The following is an 18163-nucleotide window of genomic DNA, read 5'->3' as shown; positions in this document are numbered from 1 at the left end:
TTAAAGTTATCTTCGTATAAACTTTCCATACACATACCTAATGAAAATTGAAGATCAATGAGTCTAAATCCGCTGTCTCGGTTGTTCACGAAAATGGTAATTTGTTGCTCTGCTACAATTTCATAATTCTAGCAGTAACTGAATAGGGTTTTGACAAAATTTAATGTTTCCATGACACCATTTCATTCACATTAATTTTATTCAAACAACAATATTTAAAACTTTTTCACTCAGATAAATTTTGAATCGGAACAAAAAAACAGCATCTTAAGTATACAATCAATTTGGTGAAATATATTTGCAATGAAATGCAAATGCATTTCTAGAATAAACTATGTAGGGTACTGTACTTTCTCGTTGACTTTGTAATGCATATGTTGCCGTGAAACACAAAGATTAGAGAATGTTGACTTTTACCGCCGATTCACCGGAAATATTCGGTGTTACGTCAATGTTATGGGTTTGTGAATGTTGATATTCACCAGAAAATGTAAAGATTTACCAGATTTTGCGCTTTTACTGTAACATTTGTTGCTCTAAAAAATTCGAGATCGGAGAATGTTAAAATTCAACGGTGGAATCCCTGGAAATATTTGAATTTTTCACAGTAACATATCTACATAATTTTACTCAAAATAAACAGTTAACACCTAAAATTGTAGCTTTTTATGGATCATGTATAGTTGATAAAACTCACCTCTGGTTTTTCATAACAGCTGGTGAAGTTATAACATTTACAACAGTCTTCAAACCTTCAAAGAGGAAACAAATCTTCTAAATCTTGGTTTCAAGACAGGAGGACACCTTCAGACCATCCAACGTGTTTGACTAGACTTAGAATTATTGCAACCTGGCGTACGTTGGTTGACTTTCTTTGGCTTATTTGGCATCGGTTTCATATTTGCTTCAAAAACTCATTCTTAAATTGCTATTTTTCGAGGACACTGAAAGAAGGTGGTTAGCTACAAATGCTCCAGCCCTTTAGTATTTATATTACTCTTCATACAAGAAAAGAGGCAGCTAAAGCTTTTGAAAATTTTACACTGGGTTAAAAGGTATAGTTACTTTCCCAGGAGTGCCCCCCTAAGAGCAAGGGCGCAACCCCCCCTAAATATCGCAAAGACCCCCCCTAAAAAAAGCAAGAGCCCCTCCTAAAAAAGTTCAAAATACCTCTCAAAACAACCCTCCCTAAAAATTTCAGAGGCCATGCCCCCCCCCCCAGGTGGGCACCCCTGTCTTTCCAATAATAAATCTATAAATCTATTCATCTATTCTAAAAGAATTATGTGATTCGAACAAATATAGTATCTCTTTACAGTGAATACCAATTCAACGAAACATTCGTTTCAACGAAATAAAAGTTCGGTCCCGTTTTAATTACTTTAACTATGAGTAAATCTATTCTGTTGTTGTTGTGTGCCAGTTAGGCTGTCAATTTGGGGTGCACTGTTTCACTTTTCCAATTGTACCGTAATTTGGTGTGAAGTCCAACTTCTACAGTCCACACATGCCATAAGGGAGGTCCGTTTATAGGATGGGCGGTCATTCACAGCACAACTCGTTCACACAATGGAAGGACAAGACAGAAGAGAGAAAGTACATCCGAGTCGGGATTCGGAACCAGGACCTTCGTGTCGCAATCAGACTTCTCTGACCACGAAACAAGGCAGTCGGCATTCAGCTATTCTGAAAGAATTATATGATTCGAACAAATACAGTACAATTTCTTTACAGCGAATACCAATTCAACGAAACATTCGTTTCAACGAAATATAAGTTCAGTCCCGTTTTAATTGCTGTCACATTGTTTGAATGCCAATACACCGAAATTCCGTTAGAGCGAACAAAATAAAAGGCCCCTTGAAGTTCTTCATAAATAAATTTAATTGTGTACGTTAATAATTAAATAGAAAAATTAATTTTTAAAAAGTTTAAAATTTATGTCTAAAGTGCTTTTTTGCATAATTACTTAATTCACGTTATTATAATGCAAATTTTACATTATTTAAGCTATATACTTGTCTTAGTGCAATGAGGGTACGACTTCAACATTCAACGGAAGTTACGGGTGTAATGTATGACATAGTGAACTGGAGGTGTTATTCATTTCTTTTGTAATGACCGGCCTGAAGCTGTAGAAACGGATTTAACTTTTTTTTATATTAATTTATCAATAAAAACTATAAAATACTGCTTTTTCATGATTTGCTTTTATATGTCTTGAAAGAAGGTGGTCTTTGCTAGCAAATATCTGTTTTTTCTCTCAAAAACATTAACTCAATAAATTTGCAGTCGAAGAAAATATGACTAAGCAATTGATCGCAGAGACTCCCCGTCGTGATTTGAAGGTGGGTAATCTGTGAATTTTGCTAGATTTCTAACTATAATAATATGGGCACTCAGAACATTTGTTTTATGTTTGAAGAATATTTTAGATGTTATTCGATATGATATTACATCGAGATGTATTACACATTTCGATGTAATATGAGCAGGACTGTGGAGTCGGAGTCGGACTGATTTTGGAGTAAAGGAGTCAGAGTCGTTAGAAAACATGCCGACTTCGACTCCAGGCTTTTTTTTTCTTTAATTTTTAGGCTTTCCTTGCAGCGGTTCATTAGATCGCTGTTAACTTTCTGAATTTTTAATATATATTGAACTGGGAATTTTTTCTGAGCTAAGGGATCTAGTTGGGTTTTAGATTATGAAAGTTATAAATTGCTATCTTTTGCGCATGTGCAGTGAAAAAGTAATTGCTTTAAATGCCCATATTTTATCAAATTTTCAAAATTTTAACTTCAAATTTTAGTATTACACTTTTCTTGTATGCTGTAAAGTTTTTTGAAAGTATGGTAAACTTTGATGGAAAGCGTTGCGTGCTATGAGCCAAAAACCTTCAAATTAAATTCGTAGTTTAAAAAAACATGCTCATATCTTCCTGAATAACAGTGATACTTTCTCGAAAGTATGTAAAATAATTGTACTTAGTAACTAAGATAACTATGTTCTGAAATTTTCAGCTTATTTTCAGCTATTTACGATGAATGATGATCAAAAAACATTTTTGTTTTCCTCAATTTTTGACTAATCCCCGAAACGCGAGGATGATATACCTTTTGTTGGAAATAACAGTTGGATCTTAATTCTTGTGTGACATAAGTTACAAAGCAATTGGTCTTTTATTTCTTGAGAAATCCTCAAAAATGTGATTTTTTGGAAGTGTCCCAATACTTTTGGTCATGCAGTGTATGCGACATGGTAAAACAGTCACCAGAGAATACTAACCCTAGAACTACAAACCGGGGTTGATATCTACCCCAGGTAAGGGTTTTTAGCCATTTTTGCAATTCAAATCGCATTTTCACCAACTAAACCCTGGCAAAATTGAATTTGCTATGCACCATTATTTTCGGCAAGAATAAACAAAAAATGCTATGTACTTATGGGTCGATTTACAGCTTTCAGAACGATTTTACGAGCAAATAACCCCAAAAGGTATTTCTCTCGTGTATTCACACCGCCTTGTAGTTTACATGTAAAAAAAATGGGTTTGTTGTTCTAGGGTTAAGTATATTTTTTGGCCTCTTTCATCTGTTTCCTTTTATATTAGTTTTTTTCCTTGAATCATTAAACCAACCATTCAGTTTTTATGGAAACATGTGTCATTAATCAGGAAAAAATGTTTTTTTTTTTTGATACCACTGTGGATGCTCAAATCATCTTACGTAGACTCCAGGAGCTCGAACTAATAGCGACAATTTCATCATTTTCAATATCAACTAAACTTGAGGTATAATCGACTTTACTACTTTTATAAGTATAAGTCTTTAATATTGCGTTCCTAAAGAACGGATAATACTTCAGTATTACGTACGTAAAGAAATATTTCTCTCACGTTCTTTGTCATGAAGGAATTGTTTTCCAGTAACGTGGTTGACATGTTCATTACTCACGCTTGCTACACAATTCGGGAATGACCAATAGTTGCACTAGAGAAGAAAAAGTTCTTCAAGAAACATACTCTTTCTTTGCTATAATGTTTAGTTTCTCTCAATACTCTTGGATTGTTATTTATTTTATTGTTACAGTAAAACAATTCTTTAACATAGGGACACAATTAGAGGGGGGATTTGAGGAATTGGTTTGAAAGTTGAATTTTGAAACTGATTCGCAATATATTATAAAGGGACGGGGTTGCCATTTTAAAATTTAAATTTGATGTTCATTCTAATATGAATTTGAGCCTTTAAAAATATTATTATCACTAAAAAATTGTCCGTCAAGGTATGGCGGGTTAAAATTGCTTCTACATTTGAACGAAGCAATTGCCTATTTGGTGATATTTTGATAGTTGAAACTTTAACCGTAACTCAAGTGGATTAACCCTTAACTCCATTAGATAGCGTTCATTGTTGACCACTTTTTCGTTTCTTCATTCCCCTGAAATGGCAATCTTACCAGTAAAACAGTTAAGTTACCGGATTCAGTTCAGCCTTGTCAAAGTAAAGCATTTCCCTGTATGCCAAACATTACCAAAAACATTATCAAATTATCATGCTATGCCGCGAGTTTCATTGTTGATGACGTTGGAGCGTTACTCGATCAGTGAATTCGCTAATATATGTATGAGGATTGCAAGGTATACTGTATATTACTTCTGATAAATGAACTTACTTCATGTGTTGCTAGTATAAATAGTATTTGAATAAGAAGTATATCGTAATTTTTGCCCCATATCTGTACAGTTAGTGAGCCTAAAAAAACTTTTTGTTTCTAATTTCGATGTTGGGTAGTGTAGAAAAAGTGCCATCGATGAAGCAAGGTGCACCTTTTTTTCTCTTTTTTTTAACTTTTTGAACAATTTCTTGAACTGCCTCAATTGCGTTAAAGTTTCGATCAAATGCTGTTTTTTTTAATAATTTTAGCAAAATTAGTAAAAAAAAATATTTTTCTATTTCCGGTGATGAGTAACGCGGAAAATATGCCATTGATGGCACTTAATTCCCATAACATTTTTTAAGATCTGTGGTATAATTCCTTCCTTTGCTGCAAATACGTAGAAGTTTTGACAATTCCCCCCCCCCCCCCCTCCTTTTTTGTATAATCAGAAATTGCTTATTATCCTCACTTGACCAAAGTTGATGTTGCTTTGATTTTTCAAATTATCATGACTGGCGACGGTTGTTATTAATGTTTATTTAAAGAGTGAAACTTTTGTTGTCATAGTTACAAACCGTCATCGGATTAATGTTATTCATTTTTTTTTTTTTTTTCAGGGCTTGAATCAAGCAGACTTTACAGTAAACAAAAGGTTTTTTGCGTAAAATTACGTCTTTTTTTCCGAAAAACAAAACACCTGTATGGAAAACAACAAAATTTCAACCAAATACAAAATTTCCAGATTACTCATTCCCATCTTTTGAGATTGATAATGTGATGTTTCTTTGATTTTTCATATTCATACACACTGCGAGGTTGTACTGCATTTTCATATTTCTTTCAACAAATTTTTCTCCCACTCTTTCATGTTATATTGTTTTAAAACTTTCATATGTAATTTCAGCCTACCCAAATAATATTTTGCTCGGAGAAATAAATGTATTCGCATCAGTATCATATAAAAACAATCGAATTTCAATGAATGGAAAACATTGAAGAAATAATACTTTTAGTAGAAATCCGCAAACAATATCAAAAGCCTACGATTTACGACAAGAATATAAAAAAAAGAATATCTAAAAGGTTACTGTCGCTTTCTTCGCCACTATAATAAATAACTGCAAAACAATCACGGACCAGATTGATGTAAGGTGTCAACAATAATACTTCCAGTGACACATAACGACAAAAATATTCTTTGTAGTTATCAATCTAGTTTTTATTATTATTGAAAGAAAGTTTATTTTTCAAATAATATGCATAAAAACGCCCACTATTTTTTGTTTGATATGCATTATATTGCTGAGTTTCTCCTACTTCGTTTGTGAATTCATTTCTTAGCTTGCTCAACTAATGATTTGTAGGGGAGACCAATTGATTGAATGAACGGGTCGTTTTTTTATTTTTTAGTTTTAAATAACTTTCAAGACGTTTGAGAATTGTTGGTCTTTCTTGTGGCTGGTCTGAGATCAGGACATTAGCATTGCTAAATACTGAATTGAAAATGCTGTAAGGGGAGGGGGGGGGAAGCTTAGTAAATATAATACAAAACTTTTTTTACCGCTAAGAAGAATTTAAACCTACATATTATTTTATTTATTTATTTATTTTTTGAGTAATCACGAACTGCTTACTACTCTCATTTGACAGCAGTTGACGTTGGTCCGATTTTTCAGATTACCTTGACGACGAGAATTTCGATGTTTATTAAGAGGACTAATTTTCGGCGTTATGGTTGCAAATCATTCGCTTTTGCGTTCTTCATTTTTTTTTCCCACTCTTAACTTAAGCAGATTTTACATTCAAAAACGGGGGAAGCTTGTGCTGAATTCTTTCTTTTTCAGGAAAAACCGCTCTAAAAATGAATTTAAATGGCCAAACTTCATCCAAATACAATATTTCTAGATTACTAATTCCTATCATTTAAGATTAATGAAAACATCATAACTGTGTACGCTGTAAATACAGGGTGTATCAGTACAACGTTTACAGACTTTCAGGGCAGACAGAGTACATTTAGACGATGGGAAATCACATAGCAATGCATGGTCGAAAACGCTTTCCCGGCACGGTAGTGACGACACAAAACACCAAAAAGACAAGACACAACTAAGAGAAGAAAACAGGTTTATTATCCTTAGTACAGCAAAAAAACTTAAAAAAAAAAAAAAAAAAAAGAACATTAAGGAGCTAACGATCGTCATCCAAAGTATGCGTTCGAAATTACGATCACCACGGGCCGTGAAGCGTGCCTCCATCTCCGACGCGTTGAATATCGAATGTTAACGTAAATACCGTGCGTGTTCCGGACTTCCTGCTGTAACAAAAACCACGCGTGCGCATGCACCGTCATCTGACGCTTCGGTTTACGTAACAACATCTATCGTGTACACCAAACAAAACCAGTATTTTTGCTGTATTAAAAATAATAAACATGTTTTCTCCTCTTAATCTACTGTTTTCTGTCCTGTCTTTCTTTCGCTTTGTGTCGTCACTACCGCGCCAGGAAAGCGTTTCCGACCATGCATTGCTGTGAGATTTCCCATCGCCTAGATGTACTCTATCTGCCCTGAAAGTCTGTAAACGCTGTACTGATACCCCTGCATAAACTGCATGATAAGTGTACGAATGCAAATTGGTCATAATAGCTCTATCTTAAATGCTGCATCCTAATTACCGTTTCTTTTTTTTTTTTTTTTTTTTTTTTATGGACGTGCGTCATATCATCTAATCTAGAAAGCAAATTCCTTCTCCATGTCCATTTCAGTCCGTTTTCAGAAACAAAGAACACAACGAGTAAGGTCCTATAGCAATTCGTGATTGCAAAAAAAAAAAAAAAAAAAAAAAATGAATTCAAGACGTCAAAATTCAAATGATTTTGTTTATTTATTTATAGAAAATCGCCCGTCAAGGTACGACGGGTGAAAATCACTTCTACATTTGAACGAAGCAATTGCTTGTTTTGGTGATATTTTTTGATAGTTGAAATTTTAATTCTAGCTCCACATTAAACTCCCATAGATAGCGTTGATCGTTGACCACTTTTCTTCATTCTCCTAAAATGCCGTCTTGTCAGTAAAACATTTAAATTACCGGATCCAGTTCAGCCTTGCCAAAATAAAGCATCTCGATGCATGCCAAACATTACCAAAAACATTATCAAATTATCATGCTATGTCGCGAGTTTCATTGTTGATGAAGTCAGAGCGTTACTCAGTCAGTGCATTGGCTATTATGTATATATATATAAGGATTCATTTTTATTATTTTTTTTACTTTCTTCTATATCTAATATATAGAAGAAAGTATTGGATTCGTGCAAATTTTCGAATTTCAAAGGATTCGAACGTTTTGAGGTGTGCTAAGTCCATTTCGACCATTATTGGAAACTGTGTGTGTATGTGTGTGTCACGTATGTGTGTGACCAGTTTTTTGTGACCGCTCTACAGCAAAAACTACCGCATGAAATCGAACGAAATTTGGTACACATACGTGACCTTGTGCCCATTGGTTTTTGGCGCGAATTCCTCGAAGGGGAGTGGAGCAATGGGAGGTTTCTTGAGTTATGCGTGTCTGCTATTCCCCAAGAAGTAACTTGCGGAATCGAACAAAATTTGGTCCATATGTTGCCTCTAACAGATACTGGTGCTGATTCAATTTTGGTGTCAATATCTCGAACGGGGTTGAGCTACAGAACGTTTTTTGTCGTCAATTGTGACTGCTGTATCTCAAGAAATAATGAACGGAATCAAACAAAAATTTATCGACAAGTAGCTCCTAGAGGGTACAAGAACTGATTTTATTTTGGCGTCAAGAGCTGAAATGGGGGTGGTGCAATCGATCGTTCTTTTTTTTTTTTTTTTTCATTGCGAGTGCTATATTTCAAAAAGTAATGCTACGTTCTGGATGAAATTTGGAACAAATGTGATCCCATATGAAAATAAGCGTTGGTTCAATTTTGGCACCAATCGCTCCAAAAGGTACTGATTTTTTCTTTTCTTTTTCTTTTTTTCCCCCGAGAATAAAAATAATTTTATTAATGCAACAATAAGAAAGATAAATCGTGATAGACTGTCGTCTGCGTATTTCTCGTGATTTTAACTGTATCGGAAATATATTATCTCAATGATTTAAAATTTTTGATTGTTGTCATCTTATGTTTGTTAACAAATAAGATATTTGTAATTAATTCAAGCAAGGCTTTTGAAATAACTTTCAATTTTCGCTCTTTTTGCTTTACTTTTGTGATAATGGGGTTGTTTCCAATATTTTAAAAGTATTTTTTTCTGAAAGAAAATGCTTAAAAACATAGAATCTAAACATTTTTTAAATACATGAAATACACCGCCAGCTCAGTCAATTCCAGCCGAGGACTGCAGTTTCGTGCTTATTTGCACTCATCAGCCCGGCATTGGAGTGACTGAGTTGGAGGTGGAAAACCTCTTAAGGAAGCCAAGAGAGCCAAACAAACTGGTGCCTTACTGAATACATTTTTAAAATAATTTGTTTAAGTTTAAGTTATTTTTAAAAAATAATTTAAATCGGTGATTTTTCATTGTTTACATTTCTTGCCGATGACATCACAAATGATGAAATGCCATTCTGTGTTGCCATTCTTAGAGCAAAATATTTAATTCGCATCTTTACTCGCGTGTATTGGCAACGATATGGTTGATAGCAAGCGTAGAGCGCAATTTTATTCGCTTCTTGATTATCATAACGTGGAAACGCGGTACAAAGACGCGCCAAAAAGCATCATTTGCGACGTCATCTAGATCACACCTTGTTTGAAAAATCGGACATTATAAAAAATTAATTAAAAAATAACTGTTGAGAAAATGAAAGAATTTTCTGGGTCCATGTTATTATTATTATTATTTTTTTTTTTTTTGCTTATTCTATCAATTTCAGTGAATAAAAGTACTACTTTTGACTGAAGGAAACAACCCCATTCGGAAATTGGGACGGTCCTCAAGTTTTTTGTGTGCGTAATTCTATTTTTTCTGAGAATATTGCATTCTTCTCAAGCATGGGGAGGGGGCAGAATCCATTAGAAATATATAGAAGAAAGTTTCGTAATGGCCACAACATACTAGTTTTTTTTTTTTTTTTTTTTTTTTTTTTTTTAATGTTTCAGCAAAGCAGCCCATGGAACATTAAATCACAACTTCCCTGTATTTCACAATAAAAGCGAATAAAGTAGAAGAGTTGTTCACAACTTGAAAAGAAAACCAAGGAAAGACAAAAATTCATCTAACCATTCACAAGAAAAGGCAGTTATTCAATTTCTTTCTTTCTCTCTCTCTCTCTTTATTTGCTCTCATTCTTGAGCTTTTATTTATTTAGTGATTATTGCTCTTCTTTAATGGAGCACTTCATCGAAAAGTTTTCCAATAAAATTGAACTATCGGCTACCAAAGAAACATAAATGTCGCGTTACAAGAAAAATTTTTCCTAGAAAGATACGTATTCGCAAACGTGACCGAAATAATGTATGCTCCACTGTTCTGCCTTAATTTCGTCGTATGATTTTTTTTTTTTTTTTTTCCGTTTCGGAACCACACGACTAGTGAAATAATGAAAAAAGTTGAAATTGGTAGCCTTCCAAAGAACGTATTATGACTCTTTCTTAATGCAAACGGTATTTTCTCGGGAGCCTCAGTGGCCGAGTGGTCAGAACGATTGACACACTTGGGGTGGTGGGTTCGACCCCCACCTTCGCTCTTGATGTACTTTCTCTTCTTTGTGCTGTAAATTCTTTCATCTTCTGTACTATATGGAATAAAAATATAACATATGTAAGGGAGGCGAAACATCTAATGAGATTTCAGTCATCATTAAGAAGGAGGAAAAGTATTTGCTTTCGTGCCCTCGTTATTGAAATATTAGGTCACAATGTCTGCCGAAATTTAAAGAAAACCGCCAAATTAAAACGCTCGGCGAGAGGTTGAAATTACCTCGTGAATTCAATGGCTGCCCGTGGCAAAATATCAATCTGCGAAGCGGTGTGAAAAGTATCTCATTTCTCACCGAAACTCGCAAAATTTGGCGATTTTTTTTAAACTTTCGGCAGAACTTCAGAGATCATATTTATGCAACAGGGAGTCGAGGACAAATAACTTATGCATCCAGAAACATGTTTTCTCTGTCTTATCTTTTAAATGCTACCGATTTATTTATTTATCATTATTACTTCCCTTTACAAAGTAAAGAAGTATTGCATTCGCAAAAAAAATTTCACCCAAAAATCGGCCTTGATTTCCATTTTTCTCGCCCCCGAATGAATATTCAGTTTTTTTTTTTCAACCCGACCACACGTAGGTATATGCCTAAGAACGTATAGACACCCGAAATATCCATTTTGACGATCCCCGAATTAATTACAACGAGTTTTCTCGTGACGTCCGTGCGTATGTGTGTATGTGCGTATGTATCTCGCATAACTCAAAAACGGTGTGTCCTAGAAAGTTGAAATTTGGTACGTAGTGGGGTCTAGTAGTGCACATCCCCTTTTGGTTGCATTCGGATGTTCCAAAGGGGGTTTTTTACACCTTTTTGGGGGGAAATCATTGTTAATTTCAGTGAAACCTCAAGTGGTGTTATAATTTGGCAAACGCGTGGCGATATATCGCTAAGCTTTTGGTTGTCAAGTTTTGTCGCCAACTTAGCGACAAATTTAGTGGTTTTTTTTTATTATTTTTTTAAAATCTGTTTATTATTATTATTAATTTATTTATTTATTTATTGCATCTTGGTCCACTATTGGCGATATTTAGAGAGTTAACCATTGAATCAGATTTAAATGTCCAATATTGAGAAAATTAGTCTGTATAAATTTCTTTTTGCTTCAATTTGCAACAAACTTGGGGTAAAAATATATAAGCGTTATTTTGCTTGCTCCAAGGCAGTATCATCTTTAAATTGACGTAAAAGGAAGTCAAGTGATGCACACATCAGCTCGTTTTCTCATTATTACACTACCGTATGGATTCTGGTTAGTCACTTTTAAAAATCTTCTTTCAATCAAAATACGAATTGAAACTTTTTTCATCACTTCTTTAGGGATTATACTAAAACTTTTTAGTGTTTTAAAACGCTCTGCTGTCAATAGCAGCAGATAGCAAGTTGAAGAGAAAATATGATAACCGTCAGAATAATATTGGGTTGTTCGGAAAATAATTTCGTTTTTTCCCGACAGTACTTTACACCAAGGCCTTTCAAATGGTCATAAACAGTTCAATTTGAAAAAAATAACCTTTTAACGATCACACCTTTCAACATCAAAATTGCCGAATCAAAATTTTGCGAACCAAACTTTGATACTGGCGTACTGTCAATATTTCTGCTCCATGTATATCAGCTATTTTTTTTTCTTAAACAGAAGTTTAATAAATAAATTTTAAAATACGCTGACAATTCTGTTTTCACTCTTCATATTTGAAAAGTCACCAACCAAAAAGTACTACATAGATTCAAAGGGACTTTTCCACAAGTAAGCCTTATTATAAACTTTCAAAATATGTAACGATTATATGGCGTAAGTGTGAAGTTTGGTGTGAAAAAATACAAGCCTGTCGGAAAAAAGGAAATTAGTTTCCGAACAACCCAATAATAATAAAGGAACTAATGACATCATATACTTTGCATTCAATCTTGACTCAATGTATTCCTCAGTATAGGTACTTTCCTAGCTTGGAATGCATTTATAACATTACTGGCATTTATGACGTGGCTGGCATTTATAACATTGCTGGTATTTATAACATTGCTGGCGTTGGCCGGCATTTTGTTGCCATATTTATAGCATTGCAGGCGTTATGCTCCAAAACTGGAGCCGTCCGACTCAGAGTCTAGAGTCTTATTTACTAGGTTCTGTCTTTGCAAGTGTTCGACAGAAAGGATTTATATAACCTACTTAAAAATTAAATGCATGAGTGTTTAATAATTTTATGTTATACTTAACTAAACACAGTTGGTAAATTCCTCCCATTTATCACAATGTTAATATTTCTAGGAAACTTATCATTTTTCATTGGTGGACACTTCCGTCCTGCAAACAACTCGGGTATTAAACGAGAGCAAAACTGTCCATTTCGGTTTGAGAAAACCTGGAACCTCTTCTCATTTCCCGAAGACGTCTTCGGGGAAATTGTCACAGTGGTCAATAATGGAGTCCTCGTAATACATCTCTCAGGTTGGAGAGCTTCAGTTTTCTGTTGTTGTCCGAAAACAGTTGCAGCTGTAGGATTAAACGTATTGTAGCAATGGTGTAGATTCTGTTGAATTCGCAACGGCTGACTAGTCTGGAAGACTCCAGTTTTGTCACAGGGTTCAGGTTTCTGGATTGAAACTGTGCATTGATCTCCTATGGGAGGAATGCAGTGAGTAGGAATGCAAGGAGGCTGAACCAAAATTGTGGGGTTGAAGTGAAAACATTTCTTTGCAGTTTGAGGAGGACTTGTCGTTGTTTGTAAATTAGACTTGATGGAATCCGTACTGAGTTCAACATTCAAGTAACTGTCAGACGGTAAATGGTCGCCACTATGACAAACATTCTTATTTACAGATACTGTTGTGTCAAAGGCTTGAAAAGGTATACAGCATTCTATTCTTGGGTTTGCAGACCTACAATGAACAAGAAATAAAGTCTAAGAAAAATCTCAATTAAAAACATTTTAATATCATTCTTATTGTTTTGTCTCTCGTTAACTGAAGTACACGGAATTTGGAAAGACTCGATGTCGTGTAGAAGAAAAAAACTATTGAATGTTAAAGTTCTTTGAATGGTTCACTTTCGTCACCAACCTGAAACATTTATTTTACGAAAATTCCTGATGTGCAACGCATTAATTAAATTAATAATGAGTTTCCTTTTTCTGGATTTGAAAATCTTGTTCAGGTATAATTTACCCCTTCCTTTTTGAAAAGTGTGTTTCCCAAAGCACTAAGAAGGATAAATGTTCTACAAGAGTAATTTAACATGAAAAATAGACACTTTCGCGCATATTATTTCGGAAAGTTGATCCCTGAATATTTCATTCATATTGAAACCAAAACAGCTAAGAATTGAAAAATCGAGCCTACCGACCAGTTTGCGAGGAACATTAACCTGCATATTCATGTGTAGAAAATATCCAAAAAAACTGCTAGCAGTCAAGGCCGTAGCCAGGATTTTGTTTCGGGAGAGGTTCATAAATTTTCGACAAAAAATCTGTATTGGTATGATTTTTGAAGCATATTGCGCATTAGTAGACATATGGCAATGAGGGGGGGGGGGGCACAGGAAAAGGAAAAAAAATAGGAAGAAGACGGGCGGAGGGAGCGGCAAGCGATACTATTGGTTCTTTTCTTTCTTTCTTTTGAACAGAATTTTTACTGAATTACCAAGAGTTACTTTATCAAAATGTGAGAAATGTTTTCTCAGATAATTTTAATTTATTATTATAATATCGTTTAATCAAAATTCAATAATGTACAAGTTTTTTTTGGTTCAGAAAACGATGTGTGGTGTCGTAAATGTCGCAATCGCCAAGATAACAATGACATGAAGACCTTTAATTGGCCGTCAAGTTGGACGTGAAATAGTAATATGCACCACCAATCACTTTTCATGAGCTCTTAGGATCAGGAGCGTCCGAATGATTGTAAAGGAGGAGCAGAAGTATATGTAGGTATATTTTTAATATTTTGAAATGTATGCCAAACTGACACTGTATTCGGTATCTCATTTTAGACGCTATTTCAAAAGACATTTTTACTAAAAACGCAATTTCAGGCGAAATTTGGTAGCAGCACAAAGAAAATTCCTGGTATATTTGAAATTATTAGCAATGAGCTATGTATCTGCAATGGTGGACAAAATTAAGAGACGAAAAATATTTTCCCAATTATCTTCAGAAATATTGGACAGAAATGAACGAAGTCAAGTATAGAAGTAGTTTATTGTGTGACAATAATGTGTACAAAACAACAATTGAAATGTCATTCATTAGCAGGAGTAATGATCAAGAGCCCAATCCGGTCCAAAATTCAGGTTGATTGATTGGAAAAAGGAATTAGGGGCAGATTCAACTGAAACATTTTTCGAACGTTTTCCCCTTTTCCATCGAACGCTTCGATCAAAAGCAGCGACTCCGGCTTCAACTGAAACGATTCGAACGTTTTGTACCACGTGACCCATCCGAGTGGTTGGATTCGAACGATTGGGAAGATTCGATTGATTTTTGTTTATCTTCCAGCAATGGCGTACGAGTGCAGCGGCCAGAAATCGCTATCGCCGATGACAAATATTTTGCTATATTCGCATCCGCAGTTGATTTGCAGGTGAGTGTTACATTTTTATTACAAATAAATACTTTTATGACTTCTGTAACGATGATTGCTGCTTAAAATTACGTTTTATCTAGTTCGAACATTCATCCTTTTTTTAAACTTGTTAACATCGTGACAAGCTTCCAAAATTAAATCAAAATTTGTTTGCCAAGAAGCTACTTTATAAAAGTTCCTCTAATTACGAAGTAAATGTAACATATGACAGCATTGAGTCTTGATTATTTTATGAAATTATTTAATGAATTGTTACTTTATTTAATGAATATATCTACTTCCGAAAATTCTTTTACTTCTTACATCTAAGGTTAATTAAAAGATATTGCTTATTACTGAAAATACTAGTATTTTTTTTAATTTATTTAAAATTTTATGAATAACAACTATGTCTATAAAAACTTGCTTCTTGTAACTGATTAGATTTCAATAAACAAATTGAAGCATCTAGGTTTAGTTAAACTACTTGGGTTTTCAAGACAACAGTTTTGTATATTGCTCCTCCCTCCCCCTCCCCTCTTCCAAGCGTTTAAATGCTTGTTATTTGTATAAATGAGTATAATATATATATTTTTTAAGAAAATGAATAAAAAACTATTATTCTTCATTAAAAAATACATTATTTTGAGAACTTTGAATCATATTATTCTTAGCAATTTCTTTGACATTCCAGATGCTGTCCTCTTGCACCTTCTCAACGCTGGAATCTTCCAAGGGGGGTAGGAGAATGGAATTCTTCCAAAAGTTTCAGTTCCCAAGAAATTTGAAAATGACGGACGGAATGCAACTGATCAAACAAAGGTGCAAGTACCTACTGGGTTCCCTACTTGAACAGAAGAGGTAAATTTGCTGTGAATATCAAATTGTGAGTACAAAACATGATGTGTTACATATGCATGTAAAATTAATATAGTATATATAACGTACAGTGCATGTGCAGAGTCCGACAAAAATTGTGAACTCTTGGTAACCAGAAAAAAATTGTACACTACCAACAAATTATTTATCCGAGTTAATAGGAAAAATCTGAAAGAGTCTTGCTCTAAAACAACTTGTCACCTAGACTTTTTTTTTCTTAAGTCACCTATGTGACATGTTGGAACAAGTATATTTGTAGAACTGGTGCTTGACCTGTTACTTTGAGATTTCCAATGCTGAGGAGATCAATTTCAAAGCTGCTTTTTATTTGGCTTTTCTTTGATTAACCTTGTTGTACCAGAAATTGAGCAATCCCTGGTCCACCACCATCAGAAGTATCGTTTCACTTCGAGGACTTTGTGACCACAGCATATTTAACATGCCCCAGTCACCATCAGTGAACTCGGGAAACCTCCAGTTACAAGTCCGAGGTTTTTCTGATCAGGCCAGCACTGAGCATATACTTTAAACAGGGGTGTCATAGCGCAGACTGCGCCATTAAATTTTAGGGGCCAGTGAGCATATCGTCACCTCAGAGCAACCGTAGTGTTATTTCTGGAATTAGATAGCTCACTGTTGCTCTGAGCAACAATATACTGAATACTGGGTACAGCACTAGGTATACGAATATATTAAGCTTAAAAGAAACTGTAGACAAATGAATATGAATTGTTTATAAGGTCACCCACTTCTAAGATCAGTTTCAAACAGTCCGGAAGGGTGACCTTATATCGAGATACAGCTCGATTATATCTATTATGATTCATTTTACGACACTATTTTTGAAATTATTGATTAATATATTCAAACTAATTCATATAACTTTCTGAAATATATATTTTTCACGGATAAGTTTGTTTTCTTTCTTCAGAGTCAAGTAATGAGGTTCGGTAGAAAAATCGAGTTAGCAGATAAAATGTTATACTTACTACAGTTGGGGCAAACCTAACTTGGCAGTATTGTGAAGGCTAGACAGATCCTATCTCAGTATTGCATCGTTGCCAGGTTAGGTTTGGCCGAACTATAGCTACCTGAAATACACCTCCAGCTCAGTCATTCCAGCCGAGGACTGCAGTTTCGTGCTTATTAGCACTCAACAGCCCGGCATAGGAAGTGACTGAGCTGGAGGTGGAAAACCTCTTAAGGAAGCCAAGAGTGCCACACAAACTGAGTGCTAATAAGCACAAAACTGCAGTCCTCGGCTGGAATGACGGAGCTGGCGGTGTATTTCATGTATTTCTGCCTTAGCCCTGGCCAATGGGTGGTAACTTACAGAAATTATAGCTACCTACTTGGCGAATCAGAAGAGATTGAAAATTGTTTTTGAGTTATTGGCTGGCACATTCCATTCTAACACATTTACTACAGACTGCTGCTTGTAAAATTGAAATCATTAATTAAAAAAATTATCGCAAAAAAAAAACATGCAGCAGTTTGACAAATTAACTATGTATTTAAAGTAAAACGCATAATATCTCTTCAAACCTTGACACAGTGCTTTGAACTGCTTATTTCGCTTGCTGTCAGCTTATTTTCCTGTTGCCAAGAAAAAATCTAGTCAAGTATCCTACCGTAGGTAATTTTTTTGTTTTGACGTGTATGTTTATGACGGGATTCCTGATAGTGTACTCAATAAAAAGTTTATTTGTTACCAGGAGTGTGCACAGGAGAGGGAAGGGACACCCGCGCCCGATAGGGGCCCAATATTTTCAAAACTTGGCTTGGAATATAGAAGTAAACAATATGAAGGGGGGGGGGGGGCGGAAAACTCATTTTGTGATGGGACCCAAAATCTCTGTGGACGGCCTTGTGTGTTACATATTTTTGATAATGCATTGATACTCTTATCCTTCTTTTGTAATTTAGGTCTCTGACAATAACTGCAAATAATTGGTGTTGTTGAAAGATGGTCAGGTTGTACCTACGATTATTACATTTGATCTCCAAGTATGAGTGCCAAAGATACTGATGATGCCAGCAAATTAAACTTATAATTCTGCATTTGTGAAAGCAAATAATGTTAGAAATTGTGTAGCACAAATCTGCAATAAATGAGTTTGTACTTGTAATAAATGTTTTGTTTTATTGAAAACAATGTTAACGATGCACAATTGATAAGTTTATATAATTTTGATAAATTTAAAATTAATGGTAGTTATTGTTTAATGAAACATTGCATGGCTCATTACAGGAACTTTTTTTTTTTTTTGGAGGAAGAGGGAGGAGTGTAATTTCTTTGAAGACTGATTAAAAAAAAAAA

At 34.6% G+C, this 18163-nt stretch overlaps 1 long non-coding RNA gene across 1 annotated transcript; it reads left to right on the top strand.

Annotated features, from left to right (window-relative positions):
* Positions 1-14906: 14906 nt before the first annotated feature.
* On the top strand, positions 14907-17903 carry LOC129230670 (uncharacterized). The gene is made up of 3 exons (XR_008581163.1): positions 14907-14982; positions 15659-15825; positions 17770-17903. It is a non-coding gene; the product is annotated as an uncharacterized LOC129230670 (long non-coding RNA).
* Positions 17904-18163: the final 260 nt, after the last annotated feature.

The sequence above is a fragment of the Uloborus diversus genome, chromosome 9 (genome assembly GCF_026930045.1).
Source record: "Uloborus diversus isolate 005 chromosome 9, Udiv.v.3.1, whole genome shotgun sequence".
Lineage (NCBI taxonomy): Eukaryota > Metazoa > Arthropoda > Arachnida > Araneae > Uloboridae > Uloborus > Uloborus diversus.
Note: the sequence above shows the minus strand (reverse complement) of the source record. Positions and strands in the feature narration are given on the sequence as shown.